We start from the raw sequence: 16,386 nt of genomic DNA, 5'->3' as shown, positions 1-16,386 counted from the left end.
CCTGTGTTCAATGGCAAGGAGCATGGAGGAGTCCAGCACCAACTTGGCACAGGGCTTGAATGGGTGGCCATCTCCATCAGTACGCCTGTGGAACCAACCATGATGCAGCGTCTGATGACCGATGTCTCAGCTTCCATTGCAGTAAAAGCAGCATCCACCCAACGTCTGAGTGCTGCCGTGGAAGCTCAGACTGGTGCCATCATGGCTCTAGATACCAGTGTGCAAAGGGGCTTCCAGGGTGCCACAGCACTTCAGCAATCTGTTCTCCAACAGAGTACTAGGGTAGCTGAGGTGCCGCCCCGGGAGAGTGGCAGTGGCTCCATGGAATACGAACCTGCTGTACTCTCTCAGGGTGTCAGCTTTCGTGTTCCCACCCCTGTCACTCCGCCAGTGTCCTTGCTGTTGCCTGTCAGCCAGCCAACCCAGACTGCTGCAGTCCAGGCCGAGATGGTGCAGTCTGCAGCTGGGCCTTCAAGGCCCAGAGCTGCTCGAGGTCACCTTCCGAGGCCATGTGCAATCTTCTTCACTGACAGTTAACGCATCCCACTAGCCATGCTGTAGCCACTGGGGAAGCATCTCTTAGGAGCACTAGGACAGGCAAAGGCACATGGAAGAGGCATTAAGGGAATGCACAAGGGTGATTAGTTTATTCTTGTATGCACTAAGGCATGATTTAATTTATAAAATTGGTTTGGAATATGTATTTTGTGTTGGCTTTTACTTTTGCATTGTGGGAAATAGGACGATGTGATGGTCAATGACAGAGGGAAGGTATGGAGTGTGGGACTGTTGGTGAATGGGGAATTGAGGTTGAGGTTACTGGTATCGTTCATTAATTATTTGTTCACCTAGAGCCCGGGCAGAAAAGGGCTGTCTAGGTTGGAGCCTACCTTCCTTTTCCTCCTCTTCCACCTCCACCTCTTCAACCTCTTCCTCCTCCGCCTCCTCATCCTCATGATCCTGCTCCTCAGCTTCTCGCCTGATAGGTGGTGGCAAGGGCTGTTCGCTCATGATGGCAAGGTTGTTTAGAAGAATGAGAGGGGATCTCATTGAAACTTATAAAATTCTGGCAGGACTGGACAGACTAGATGCAGGGAGGATGTTCCTGATGGTCGGGGAATCCAGAACCAGGGGTCACAGTCTAAGGATAAGGGGTAGGCCTTTTAGGACAGAAATGAGGAGGAATTTCTTCACCCAGAGAGTGGTGAACCTGTGGAATTCTCTACCACAGAAGGCAGTAGAGGCCAATTCATTAAGTATATTCAAGAAGGAGTTGGATATATTTCTTAAGGCTAAAGGGATCAAGGGGTATGGGGAGAAAGCAGGGACCGAGTACTGAACTTGGATGATGAGCCATGATCGCATTGAATGGCGGAGCAGGCTCGAGGGACCAAATGGCCTACTCCTGCTCCTATCTTCTATGTTTCTATGTTTCTATGTACAGCATGCACCATACCGCCATAAATCTTGAGACCTGCTCAACTGAGTACTGCAGGGCTCCTCCAGAGTGGTCCAGGTCGTGGAAGCATTGTTTGAGGATGCCAATGGTCTGCTCTATAAGATTCCTTCTGGCAGCATGGCTCTCATTTTATGCCTGCTGTGCAGGTGTGCGTGGGTTGCAGACCGGTGTCATGAGCAATGTCATGAGTGGATCACCCTTGTTGCCCAGTAGCCACCCTTTAGTTTGCCTTGGTGGTTGAAATACAGCTGGCACAGGGGACTCCCACAAATGAATGAACTGTGACAGCTGCCAGGATACTGGGCATTGACCTGCATGATGTGCTGCCTATGGTCACACACCAGCTGCACATTGAGAGAGTGGAATCACTTTCAGTTCGGGTAAATGGTCAAGTTCACATGAGGTGCACGCAAAGCAATGTGCTTGCGGTCAATGGCACCCTGCACCATGGGAAAGTCTGCAATCCTTGCAAACCCTTGTGCTCCCTCCACCTGCTTCTCTCTGGCAAGAGGGAATGAGATGAAGTTGTCTCTTTGGATAGACAGCCTCAGTGACTTCCCTTATGCAGCAGTGCACTGCAAACTGTGAGATGTTGCTTATATCTCCAGCAGCAGCCTGGTAGGAGCCAGATCCATAAAAGTTCAGAGCCACAGTCACCTTGACAGCCACAGGCAAAGCGGTCCTTGCCCTGCTCTGAGGTTGGAGTTGTGGCTGCCTCTGTGGATATGGCCTCATTCTGAGAGCCCTTCTCCCCCTTCTCCTTCCTCTTCTAGAAGCTTGTCCTGCCCTGCATAGCCTCTTCTCACTCTCCCAGTCATGCTCAATGCTAAAAGGAAGCCCTATTAGTCCATTCATGTCTGCAAGCAACTGGTTTGGGCACAATCCTTTAAGTCACCAAAAAAGTACTTCAGCACTAGCTAGACTATAACAAGTATGGAAAAGCACCCAAAATACGTAAAATTGCAGCATCAGCCAGAAGAAATAATTCAGCAACTAACCGGTAAGTAGTTAATGATCCCTTTAAATAGCGTTGGTTGGAGGTCTTCATGCCTTTGAATGCTTGTTCAGCTGTGGGAGTTTGAGAGAGGGCATAGGCTGGAGTGTCAAGCTCCAAAATAGCAGAGCTGGCATCATGATCTGCATGCTGCTGGTGGTCGTCAGGTGCATGCATGCAAACCCCTTCATGAAGATGATGTCCAGCACACTTCCCTTTGCACATCCCGGATGCAATTTTTATAATGTAAGAGGCACCGTCGCACCAAAAAAACAGGCGCTACAGAGCTCAATTTCGCCCCCACTAAGTCATTAGAGGGCAGGGAACACTTCCGTCAAAAACAGAAGCAGTGCCTGATCCCCACTGCACAGCAGTCAGGGCCAGAGTAAACAGAAATAGCCCAAGTTCGGCGCAGTAGAGTTAATTCAAGCCAGAAAGGCAATCGGAAGGTGTTTAAGAGCTGAGGTTGTAAGCTTAATTGAGGTTCTGTACTCAACCGACAAATAAAGTGGTGCCACAGTTAATTTCATGCCTTTCAGCTTGTTATGAGGTTTGGGCTTAGCGCTACAGTATGAAGCAAAGCATATCTGCTGGTTAGTTAAGCCAAGATGAGAAAATGATGAATGAGGGAGACAGCTACACATGGTAAACCAACACAAGAAGGAAGTCAACTGATGGGACCGCGATAATGATTTACCGAAGGTAACTTAGATGATAAATTAACAGTAAGAAACATTGAAATTTGTAATACTGGATAGACTAAGTATAAACCAGTGACAGCTAGGACATACCATGTTTGTGATTTCCTGTTGTCTAAATGCCTAATGCAAATGTTGATTGTAAACAGAATGTGTAAGGTAATTCTTGCTGTAAACTACAGTAATAGGCTAGCAAACTATCTGCTGTAAACTCCAGGCATAAGCAAATGTCTACCATAACTGAATGTCAACAACATGCTGCTGTAACTGAAGACCTAACTCAATGCCTGTTGTAATATCAATACTTTATCTTATGATAATATTAGTGGTACTTTTTATTCATTCCTGGTATGTGGGCATCGCTGACAAGGCCAACATTTATTGCCCATCCCTAATTGCCTTTGAGAAGGTGGTGGTGAGCCGCCTTCTTGAACCACTGCAGTCTGTGTGGTGCATGTACTCCCACAGTGCTCTTAGGGAGGGAGTTTCAGGATTTTGACCCAGCGATGATGAAGAACGGTGATGTATTTCCAAGTCAGGATGGTGTGTAACTTGGAGGGGAACTTACAGATGATGGTGTTCCCATGCGCCTGCTGCTCTTGTTCTTCTATGTGGAAGAGATTGCGGGTTTGGGAGGTGCTGCCGAAGAAGCCTTGGTGAGTTGCTGCAGTGCATCTTGTAAATGATACACACTGCAACCACCGTGCGCTGGTGGTGGAGGGAGTGAATGTTTAAGGTGGTAGATGGGGTGCCAATCAAGCGGGCTTCTTTGTCCTGGATGATGTCGGACTTCTTGAGTGTTGCTGGAGTTGCACTCATCCAGGTAAGTGGATAGTATTCCATCACACTCCTGGCTTGTGCCTTGTAGATGGTGGAAAGGCTTTGGGGAGTCAGGAGGTGAGACACTCACCGCAGAATACCTGACATGAATCTTGTCATTCATGTGGAAATGACTTATGAAATGATACTGGCCGGCCTGTTGGTGGCGCTGTCCAGGGAGAGTATAAATACTCGGGCACGGGCCCAGCTTGTTCAGGACATTCTTTAACAGGAACTAGTGAAGGACACAACTAGATCTTCATGTTGAAAAACAGTTGATTAAAACCTTGTTTAATACTCAGACCAAGTGCCTAATAGTTTCCTTACGTCAATACCCAGCCTCTGACCTGCTCTTGTTGCCACAGTATTTATGTGGCTGGTCCAGTTAAGTTTCTGGTCAATGGTGACCCCCAGGTTATTGATGGTGGGGGATTTGGCAATGGTAATGCCATTGAATGTCAAGGGGTAGTGGTTAAACTCTCACTTGTGGGAGATAGTCATTGCCTGGCACTTGTGTGGCGCGAATGTTACATGCCACTTATCAGCCCAAGCCTGAATGTCATCCAGGTCTTGCTGCATGAGGGCATGGACTGCTTTATTATCTGAGGAGTTGTGAATGGAACTGATCACTGTGCAGTCATCAGCGAACATCTCCATTTCTGATGGAGGGAAGGTCATTGATGAAGCAGCTGAAGATGGTTGGGCCTAGGACACTGCCCTGAGAAACTCCTGCAGCAATGTCCTGGGGCTGAGATGATTGACTTCCAACAACCACAACCATCTTCCTTTGTGCTAGGTATGACTCCAGCTAGTGGAGACTTTCCCTCCTGATTCCCATTGACTTCAATCTTACTAGGGCTCCTTGATGCCACACTCGGTCAAATGCTGCCTTGATGTCAAGGGCAGTCACTCTCAGCTCGCCTCTGGAATTCAACTCTTTTGTCCATGTTTGGACCAAGGTTGTAGTGAGGTCTGGAGCTGAGTGGCCCTGGCGGAACCCAAACTGTGCATTAGTGAGCAGGTTATTGGTGAGTAAGTGTCACTTGACAGCACTGTCGACGACACCTTCCATCACTTTGCTGATGATTGAGAATAGACTGATGGGGTGGTAATGGGCCTGATTGGATTTGTCCTGCTTTTTGTGGACAGGACATACCTGGGCAGTTTTCCACATTGACGGGTAGATACCAGTGTTGTAGCTGTACTGGAACAGCTTGGCTAGAGGCACGGCTAGTTCTGGGGCACAAGTCTTCAGCACGACAGCCGGGATGTGGTCCGAGCCAGTGTATTAGTGTAGATTTGAATTAAATTAGTTGTCACCATGTCTGTGTCTGACTTCATCTTTGGTAACACTGGCAAAAGGGAATTAGCTCACTTCACTCAGGTTGCACTGGAATTCTGCATTCATTTGCTTGTGAGCTTAATTATTAAATCACTCTGGAATATAAGCCAGTTCAAGGCAGATGCACAGATTTATTTATGTAACTGTGGTAAGCAAGGGGCATAGTAAAACACTATGCCCCTTCTATTCTTCCCCAGATTTCTGTTGGGCAAGTGAGCAATCTGCCTGTCTCAAGTGCCTGAACCCACCCACACTTCTGAGTTCAGGCACTTGAGACAGGCAGGTTGATCAGAAGATAAAGTACTGATATTACAACAGGCATTGAAATGGCTTTTGTCAAAGTCACAAGTGACATCCTACATGACTGACAAAGGTAAACTATCCCTCCTTGTCCTTCTTGACCTGTCTGCAGCCTTTGACAATGTTGGCCACAACAGCCTCCTCCAACACCTCTCCACCTTCGTCCAGCTGGGTGGGACTGCACTCGCCTGGTTCCATTCTTATCTATTTAGTCATAGCCAGAGAATCACCTGCAATGGCTTCTCTTCCCACTCCAGCACCATTACCTCTGGTGTCTGGCGCTTTGGATATTGTTGGGGAGGATGGCTTATTGGGGGAAGGCAGCAGCAACCAACTTCCTGGCACCGTGGGTGGTTCTGCTGCACGGGATGGGAGGAAAAAGAGCGGGAGAGCTATAGTGATAAGGGATTCTATTGTAAGGGGATTAGATAGGCATTTCTGCGGCCGCAAACGACACTCCAGGATGGTATGTTGTCGCCCTGGTACAAGGGTCAAGGATGTCTCAGAGCGGTTGCAGGGCATTCTGGAGGGGGAGGGTGAACAGCCAGTTGTCGTGGTGCATATAGGTACCAACGATATAGGTAAAAAATGGGATGAGGTCCTAAAAGCTGAATATAGGGAGTTAGGAGGTAAATTAAAAAATAGGACCTCAGAGGTAGTAATCTCAGGATTACTACCAGTGCCACGTGCTAGTCAGAGTAGAAATAGAAGGATATTTCAGATGAATATGTGGCTAAAAGAATGGTGCAAGGGGGAGGGATTCAAATTCCTGGGACATTGGAACCGGTTCTGGGGGAGGTGGGACCAGTACAAACTGGACGCTTTGCACCTGGGCAGGACCGGGACTGATGTCCTAGGGGGAGTGTTTGCTAGTGCTGTTGGGGAGGGTTTAAAATAAAATGGCAGGGTGTTGGGAACCTGTGCAGGGAGACAGAGGAAAGGGAAGCAAGGATAGAAGCAAAAGACAGGAAGGAGAAAAGCAAAAGTGGAAGTCAGAGAAATCAAGGGTGTAAATCAAACATGGCTGCAGTAAACAATAATTCTAAAAGGTCTAAGAGTGTTAAAAAAACAAGCCTGAAGGCTTTGTGTATTAATGCGAGGAGCATTCGTAATAAGGTGGATGAATTAGCTGTGCAAATAGATGTAAATGGATATGATATAATTGGGATTACGGAGACATGGCTCCAGGGTGACCAAGGCTGGGAATTCAACATCCAGGGGTATTCAATATCCAGGAAGGACAGGCAAAAAGGAAAAGGTGGTGGGGTAGCATTGCTGGTTAAAGAAGAGATTAACACAACAGTAAGGAAGGATATTAGCTCTGATGATGTGGAATCTGTATGGGTAGAGCAGAGAAATACCAAGGGGCAGAAAATGTTAGTGGGAGTTGTATACATACCCCCAAACAGTAATGCTGAGGTTGGGGATGGCATTAAACAGGAAAATAGAGACGCGTGCAATAAGGGCACAGCAGTTATCATGGGTGACTTTAATCTACATATAGATTGGTCTAACCAAATTAGTAACAATACTGTGGAAGAGGAATTCCTAGAGTGTATACAGGATGGTTTCCTGGACCAATATGTCGAGGAACCAACTAGAGATCAGGCCATCTTAGACTGGATATTATGTAATTAGAAAGGATTGATTAGCAATCTTGTTGTGCGAGGCCCCTTGGGGCAGAGCGATCATAATATGATAGAATTTTTCATTAAGATGGAGAGTGAAGTAGTTGATTCAGAGACTTGGGTACTGAATTTAAATAAAGGAAACTATGATGGTATAAGGCACGATTTGGATAGGATGGGTTGGGGAATGTTACTTAAAGGGTTGATGGTGAATAGGCAATGGCAAACATTTAAAGATTGCATGGATGAACTACAGAATTTGTTCATCCCTGTTTGGCATAAAAATAAAACAAAAAGGTGACTCAACATTGGCTAACAAGGGAAATTAGGGATAGCATAAGATCCAAGGAGAGGACATATAAATTGGCCAGAAAAAGCAGCAAACCTGAGGATTGGGAGCAGTTTAGGATTCAGCAAAGGAGGACAAAGGGATTAATTAAGAGGGGGAAAATAGAGTATGAGAGTAAGCTTGCAGGCAACATAAAAACCGACTGTTAAAGCCTCTATAGATATGTGAAGAAAAAAAGATTGGTGAAGTCAAGCATAGGTGCCTTGCAGTCAGAATCAGGGCAATTTATAATGGGGAACAAAGACATGGCTGACCAATTAAATGCATTCTTTGGTTCTGTCTTCACAAAGGAGAACACAAATAAACTCCCAGAGATGTCAGGGAACATAGGGTCTAATGAGAGGGAGGAACTGAATGAAATCAGTATTTGTAGGGCAATGGTGTTAGGGAAATTGACGGGATTGGAGGCCAATAAATCCCCAGGGCCTGATAATCTACACCCTAGGGTACTTAAGGAAGTGGCCCCAGAAATAGTAGATGCATTGCTGGTCATCTTCCAAAATTCTATAGACTCTGGAACAGTTCCCATGGATTGGAGGGTAGCTAATTGTAAGAGTCATGAAAGTTTAAGAAAGTGTAAAGAAGAAAGAAAATACCTTAAAATATTGGTTAAATATTATGGTACAGTCTGTATGTACATTTGTTTATTATTGATGCATATTCTAGTATAATATAGTTAATTTACCTGACTGACTTATTGTATTGAGAAACCCCCTCTTTTCTTGTTCCAATAGTATAGTCTGAGAGACCCCCTTTATTCTTGCTCCAATGGTATAGTCCTTAAGCTTGTCACATGATATATCCAGCCATTTTTACAGTTCAAGCACCACGAGGCTAGGAAAGGTAGAAGCTTTGATGGCTGTGGAGCAATACAGTTTTTGACCGTGTTTAAACGTGTTTTACTTTGAAATCCTGTTTGAAATGTATTACAGTAAACAGTTAAAAGACAAAGTTACGTTTTGGAATGTTTTATTTCGACACACGTCTACTCGTTGCTAAAGGCCTCAAAGCTAAAGCTCAGTGGCTGCATATTGAAAACTACGGAGTGCCACTACATTAGTCAAAAACTTGCTCCCTATGAAGGAAAGGGCGGAATTGTTGGCGAACGTATATGCAGGAATGGTCACGGAGCCAGATGCAATATAAGAAAGCGAAGGTACAGTGACTGTTACTTGCCTTGTTCATTCTATTCAGAAGCTAAATAAGAGCTGTGGGTAAAATGGCCGCCGCCTCATGGAGCCGTGAGGGGCTTCCCCTGGCTGTGCAATGGATTGTTGGCCAAAAGAGGGAAGTAAAGCTCACCCCAAAGGCAATGGAAGAGAAGTTACATAGAAGCATAGGTGCAAGGAGTGCTAAATTAGCTCAGATAACTGGAAAAATGAAGGTAATTGATTGTCTCATGGAAGATAATGCTAATATTGAGAAAGTTGAAGACATAATGCATTATGATTTCTCCAAGTTGTATGAAGAATTTACTGTACTCAATGAAGATGTATTAGCACTTTTGTCTGAAGATGAGGGAAACGCTGATCAGCACAACTGGTTTGATCTTAAATCATCTAACATTAAGGACTATGTCAAGGCCACAGAACAGTGGATGTTGAAGATTCGTCAAGATGCTGATACAGCAGAGAAAGATAAAGATGACGATGAAGTCGGACCAGATGATAGCATTTCAGGGATTTCAGCCAGACTGAGCAAAAATCGAAAAGAAGGTAGCTCTGTTACTGGACACAGGTCAGTCGCTTCTACCACATGCTCGTCGCAGCGCATGAGAGAAGAGGTTGAACGGGCAGCGTTGATGGCGCGCGCAGCATCTTTAGTGGAAAAGCAAGCTCTTGAACGGGAAGAGGCCCAACAACATGCCCAACAGGCCCAACTGAAGGCTAAGAAAGAACAGCTGGAGCTAAAAACAGCTATTGCGGTCTCAAATGCCAAGTTGAGAGTGTTTGAAGATTATGAAGGCTCACAGGATGGCATGAACGACTTCTGCCAGTCAATGGTGTCACATAGAGTTGGATCCAGGGCACCTTCAAGAGTTAAAAGAGAGTCTGAAGGCCATCTCCTGGCATTACAGCGTGGAAGAGAGGCCTCTCCACTAACAGGAGCACGTGATGCTGCCCCAGATGTCAGACGGTCTAGACTAGACCCTGCTGATGACCACCAGAGACCGGAAGACACAGAGAGAAGCCTATACCGAGTGATGCAGCGTCAGAACGAAATTACAGAGATGCTTGTAAAACAACAGAATCTGTTTCGACTCCCTCAAAGAGACATACCAGTGTTCCAAGGCGACCCATTCAAGTATAAGCCCTTCATCAGATCCTTCGAACAAGCCATTGACTCCAAAACAGAGAGCAGCAGTGATAAATTGTACTACCTGGAACAGTACACCAGTGGTAAACCACAAGACCTGGTCAGAAGCTGTGAACACATGAGACTGGGCCGGGGATACATAGAAGCCAGGAAGTTGCTTCAGGAGCACTATGGATGTCGCAACACCATGGAGGATGTTGAATTCATGGAAGAGATGGACAATCCTATGACTATGAGAATCATCATCTCTAAGCTTCCTTACAGGATGAGAGAACAATGGAGAGGAACAGCCTTTGAGATAATGGAGCGACGGAAAGGTAGGGCCAGGTTTACAGACTTAGTGAATTTCATAGACAAACAGGCTAAAGTTGCTATGGACCCATTGTTCGGAAACATCCAGGATGTCAGCCCAACTACTGATGGAAGAATGAAAGCCAAGCCTGCTGAATCAAAGACACTCAGGAAAAGTGGTTCCAAGGGAAGCAGCTTTGCAACTATCGTCACTCAAGCTGGAGAAGAAAAGTCTCAGAACTCATCTCCCAAAAAGAGAAGCACAGTGACGCCTGCTAATGCCTTTCAGAAGCCATGTTTATTCTGCCAGAAGAATCATACATTGGATTTCTGCAGTGACTTCAAAGCACAGCCACAAAAAGACAGAATTGAATTTCTGAAGTACAATGGCCTATGTTTTGGATGTCTTTCTCAGGGGCACCTGAGTAGAAACTGTAAGCAAAGAACAACATGCAGAGAGTGCACTCAGAAACATCCCAGTCTGCTGCATATCCATAAAGAAGAACAAGTCTCTAAGAAGAGTGAAGAAAACAACAAAGACGAGAAGGTTGTTTCAAGTGCTCTGGTGTCGCTAGAACAAGAGACTTGTGGATTCACTGGGGCCGGTGACAGTGATTGTATTCTTGCCATCGTACCTGTAAAGATCAAGTCTAAGAGGAGTGAGAAGTTTGTGGAGACTTACGCCTTCATGGATCCAGGTAGTTCAGCAACGTTCTGCACAGAAACACTCATGTGACAGCTGAACGTTAGAGGCAGAAGAACAGAAATCCTATTACGCACCATGGGTCATGAGAAGTCAGTGCAAAGTTACATCCTGTCAGACTTAGAAGTGTGTGGACTTGAAGAGAAGGACTTCATAGACCTGCCTAATGTTTTCACACAGAGGGAGATTCCTGTTAAAATAGGGAACTTAGCCCTGCAGAAGGATGTGGAGAGATGGCCTTACCTGGGAAAGGTGCGTCTCCCATACATTGAAGCAGAAATTGGCCTATTAATTGGAACCAATGCCTACAAAACTATGGAGCCATGGCAGGTGATAAACAGCAAGGATGACGGACCCTACGCCGTCAGGACAGCCCTTGGATGGGTAGTCAATGGACCGGTAAGGAGAGATGATGGCAACAAGTCGAACAAGGAGGAACGACAAAATGTCACAGTTAATCGCATCTCTATCGCAAGCATTGAAGAGCTGTTGATACAGCAGTTCAACGCAGACTTCTCAGAACGTAGCTGTGAGGAAAAGACAGAGATGTCACAAGAAGACAATCAGTTCATGGATTTGATGACAAGGCCTACACAGTTCATTGATGGCCACTATCACATTGGTTTGCCACTGAGAAGACAGACCGCGAAGATGGCAAACAATCGCTGCATAGCAGAGCAGCGCGCCATCAGTCTAAAGAGAAAGCTGAACAAGAACCCTGACTTTCACGAGGACTACAAAAGCTTCATGAGAAACATCATAGCGAAAGGCTATGCTGTAAAAGTGCCCGAGGAACAGTTGAACAGAGAAGATGGAAGGGTCTGGTACATTCCTCATCACGGTGTGTATCACCCAAAGAAGAAAAAGATCCGTGTAGTGTTTGACTGCACCGCTTCATTCAGAGGAACTTCACTGAATGACCAGCTGCTTCAAGGTCCTGATCTTACCAACACCCTCATTGGTGTCTTGACGAGGTTTAGACAAAAGCTCATTGCCATGATGTCAGATTAGAATCAATGTTCTACCAAGTCAGAGTCCCTGATGAAGATGCTAATCTTCTGCGTTTCCTTTGGTGGCCAGATGGCGACGTCAGTCAAACTATGGTGGAATGTAGAATGGCCGTACACTTGTTCGGAGCCACATCATCTCCCAGCTGTGCAAGCTACGCTCTCAGAAAGACTGCAGAAGATGGCAAAGGCAAGGCACCATCAGAGGCTGTGGAGACAATCTTCAGAAACTTTTACGTCGATGACTGCCTGAAGTCCGTGTCAACAGAAGACGATGCCATTGCACTGTCAAGAGACCTTAGAACTCTGTGTTCGAATGGAGGATTCCATCTGACTAAGTGGATAAGCAACAGCAGAGCAGTTCTAGCTTCTATCCCAGAAAAGGAAAGAGCCACTGAAGTCAAAGATCTGGACCTGAGCCACGATGTCCTTCCTATTGAGAGAGCTCTTGGTGTACAATGGTGCATTGAGTCAGACACATTCAACTTCAGAATAATGGTGAACGAAAGACCATCCACAAGACGAGGGATTTTCTCTGTGGTCAGTTCCATCTGCGACCCTCTTGGAGTCCTGGCACCACTCATTCTGCCGGTGAAGCTGATCCTACGAGAGCTGTGTAGAGACAAGAGAGGCTGGGATGAAGATATCCCAGACGGTCAAGCTCAGAGATGGCTCAGATGGTTGACAGATTTGCAACAACTTTCTAGCTTCAACGTCAGCAGATGCATCAAGCCTGTGAGCTTTGGAGTTACAAAGACGGCTCAACTACATAATTTCTCGGACGCCAGTGAGGACGGCTATGGCACGGCTACTTACCTCTTGCTGACAAATCAACAGGGCCAGAAACATTGTTCCTTCCTCATGGGGAAATCCAGGGTGGCTCCGCTGAAGCAGGTCACCATCCCGAGACTGGAGTTGACGGCAGCGGTTGTTGCAGTTAAAGTTGACAAGGTGATGCGGAAAGAGTTACAGTTCCCACTAGAAGAATCTGTCTTCTGTATGGATAGCATGACGGTGCTGAAGTATATAGAGAATGAGAAGATACGCTTCAAGACCTTCGTAGCAAACAGAATCTCATCCATTAGAGAAGCTACACAACCATCTCAGTGGAGGTATGTAAACACCTTATTAAACCCAGCAGATCAAGCCTCACGAGGATTGAAGGCTGAAAACTTCATGAGGAGCGAAACTTGGATACAAGGCCCAAGTTATCTGCTGGAAACAGAGAGATCATGACCAGAAAGACCAGATATGCCAAGTCAGATTGCTGAAGACGACGTCGAAGTCAAGAGATCAGTCACAGCAAATCTCATAACTACGAAAGAGAACTTTGACACAGTGACCAAGCTAGTTAACCATTTCTCAGGATGGCACCAGTTGAGGAAAGCAGTTGCATGGTTTCTAAAGCTGAAAGAGTTGCTGCTACACCTGAGCGGTAAGAGAAAAAGGTATCAAGCCACTAAAAGTCAGTCTGAAAGTAACCCTGATAAGCAGAGAATGCTTCTACAGCAGTATATGCACCAGCACAAGACCACATTGGGTAAGAATTCACTGACCGTGGAGGATTTGGCCAAGGCTGAGATGGAGATAGTTTGCTTCAGTCAGAGACAAAGATATCCAGAAGAAATCGAAGCTTTACAGCGAAATACTCCAATCAAGAAGGTAGTCATATCTACAAGCTGGACCCTACACTCCAAGATGGAGTACTGAGGGTGGGAGGGTGACTAAACAAATCTGCTATGCCAGAGGAGGCCAAGCATCCTGCTATCCTTTCTAAGGACCTCCGGGTTGCTACTCTCATTCTTCAGCATATACACCAGAGTATTGGACAGAGTGGGAGGAACCACGTGCTTGCGAAGCTAAGACAAAGATACTGGATTCCAGGAGCTAATTCTGTAATAAGAAAAATACTCTCTGAATGCAGTGTTTGCAGATGGTTACACGCTAAAGCTGGGGAGCAGAAAATGGCAGATTTGCCTGAAGACCGTTTGTTACCAGACAAGCCCCCATTTACAAACGTAGGGGTGGACTATTTCAGGCCTTTCGAGGTAAAGCGAGGACGGAGCCTTGTCAAGAGATATGGTGTGCTTTTCACTTGTTTGGCCATCAGAGCAGTTCATATTGAGGTGGCACACACGCTTGACACTGATTCCTGTATTAACGCCCTGCGGCGCTTTGTCTGTAGAAGAGGACAGGTGTCCATTATGCGTTCTGATAATGGCACTAATTTTGTCGGAGCAGAGAGAGAACTATGGGAAGCTATTGAAGGTTGGAATCAGCTCAAAATACAGGAAGCCATGATGCAAACAGGAATTAAGTGGATCTTCAATCCACCGGCTGCATCCCACCACGGAGGTGTCTGGGAAAGACAGATACGCACCGTAAGAAAACTACTCAGTTCTGTACTGAAGCTGCAAATGCTTGATGACGAGGGACTTCAAACCGTTCTGTGTGAGGTTGAAGCCATCATTAATGACCGACCGATAACTAAGACATCTGATGATCCCAATGACCTCGAAGCCCTGACCCCGAACCACCTGTTGTTGAAAACACAGCCAGTCATGCCCCCGGGAGTCTTCAAAAAGGAAGATCTGTATGCACGTCGGAAGTGGAGGCAAGTTCAGTATATGTCAGAACTTTTCTGGACCAGATAGACAAGAGAATATTTACCTCTGCTACAGGAACGTCAAAAATAGTCCAAAGTAAAGAGGAACTTCATTGTCGGAGACATCGTCTTAATCGTGGATGATTCAGCCCCCAGAAATTCTTGGTTGATGGGAAAAATAATTAAGACCATGCCAGACTCCAGAGGTGTTGTTTGTCACGTTTGTCTGCAAACCAAGACCAGTACCCTGGAAAGACCGATCACAAAGCTCTGCCTGCTACAAGAAGCAGCATGAAAGGTTCCCAAACAAAAAAAAAGGGAAGTGGACATTTATATTGTAAATATGTTGAACTCATTAGTTTATGACTCTTAAGAATGTTTGAGTAATTGCTATGCTTCATGTGCCTAGTCAATTAGGGGCCGGAATGTAAGAGTCATGAAAATTTAAGAAAGTGTAAAGAAGAAAGAAAATACCTTAAAATATTGGTTAACTATTATGGTACAGTATGTATGTAAATTTGTTTATTATTGATGCATATTCTAGTTATAATATAGTTAATTTACCTGACTGACTTATTGTATTGAGAAACCCCCTCTTTTCTTGTTCCAATAGTATAGTCTGAGAGACCCCCTTTATTCTTGCTCCAATGGTATAGTCCTTAAGCTTGTCACATGATATATCCAGCCATTTTTACAGTTCAAGCACCACGAGGCTAGGAAAGGTAGAAGCTTTGATGGCTGTGGAGCAATACAGTTTTTGACCGTGTTTAAACGTGTTTTACTTTGAAATCCTGTTTGAAATGTATTACAGTAAACAGTTAAAAGACAAAGTTACATTTTGGAATGTTTTATTTCGACACGCGTCTACTCGTTGCTAAAGGCCTCAAAGCTAAAGCTCAGTGGCTGCATATTGAAAACTATGGAGCGCCACTACACTAATGTTACCCCACTATTTAAAAAAGGTGGTACTGAAAAAACAGGGAATTATAGACCGGTAAGCCTGACATCGGTAGTGGGGAAAATGCTAGAGTCCATTATAAAAGATGTAATAGCAGAGCACTTGGAAAACAGTGACAGGATCGGACAAAGTCAACATGGATTTACAAAAGGTAAATCGTGCTTGACTAATCTACTGGAATTTTTTGAGGATGTAACTGGTAGAATAGATAAGGGAGAACCAATGGATGTGGTGTATTTGGAATTTCAGAAGGCTTTCGATAAGGTCCCACATATGAGACTAGCATGCAAAGTTAAAGCACATGGGATGGATGGTAAGGTACTGACTTGGATAGAAAACTGGTTGGCAGACAGGAAGCAAAGAGTTGGAATAAACGGGTCTTTTTCCGAGTGGAAGGCAGTGACTAGTGGCGTACCGCAGGGATTGGTGCCAAGACCCCAGTTATTCACAATATTGGCCCAGAAATTCGGGTCCCCACGGGTGAGTACGCACGGGGTACTCACCAGTAGGCCCAATGGAAGTGCCGGTTTTGTGCATGCACTGTGCATGCATGGGAAACCGGAACTTCTGTTCCCTTGAAAGAAGGGGTTCAGAGTCCGAACACGTGCGCGGGAGAGGCAGTGCGTGCGCATCGAACTTACATTTTTTTTGCAGGTTTCTCCAGGAGGGTAAGTCTCCAGGAGTTACACATGTAAAAAGCAGTCGCAAGGCCTGCTTTTAACAAGGTAAGTGGTGAATTAATTAAAATTAAAACATCTTTTCCACAGGTTTATTATTTTTTAATACTTTAAAGAAAGGTAAGTTTATTTTTAGCACCGTTAGAAAATTTAATTAATTTTTTCAAAAATTTAAATTATTGTTTAAAATAGTTATTTTATGTAATTTATAGTTATTTTAAAAATGTGATTTAAAAAAAA

The sequence above is a fragment of the Somniosus microcephalus genome, chromosome 18 (assembly GCF_052327205.1).
Source record: "Somniosus microcephalus isolate GS21.2 chromosome 18, FLI_Smic_1.0, whole genome shotgun sequence".
In the NCBI taxonomy this organism is placed as follows: Eukaryota; Metazoa; Chordata; class Chondrichthyes; order Squaliformes; family Somniosidae; genus Somniosus; species Somniosus microcephalus.
The sequence above is the reverse complement of the archived record's forward strand: the minus strand, read 5'-3'. Positions refer to the sequence as shown.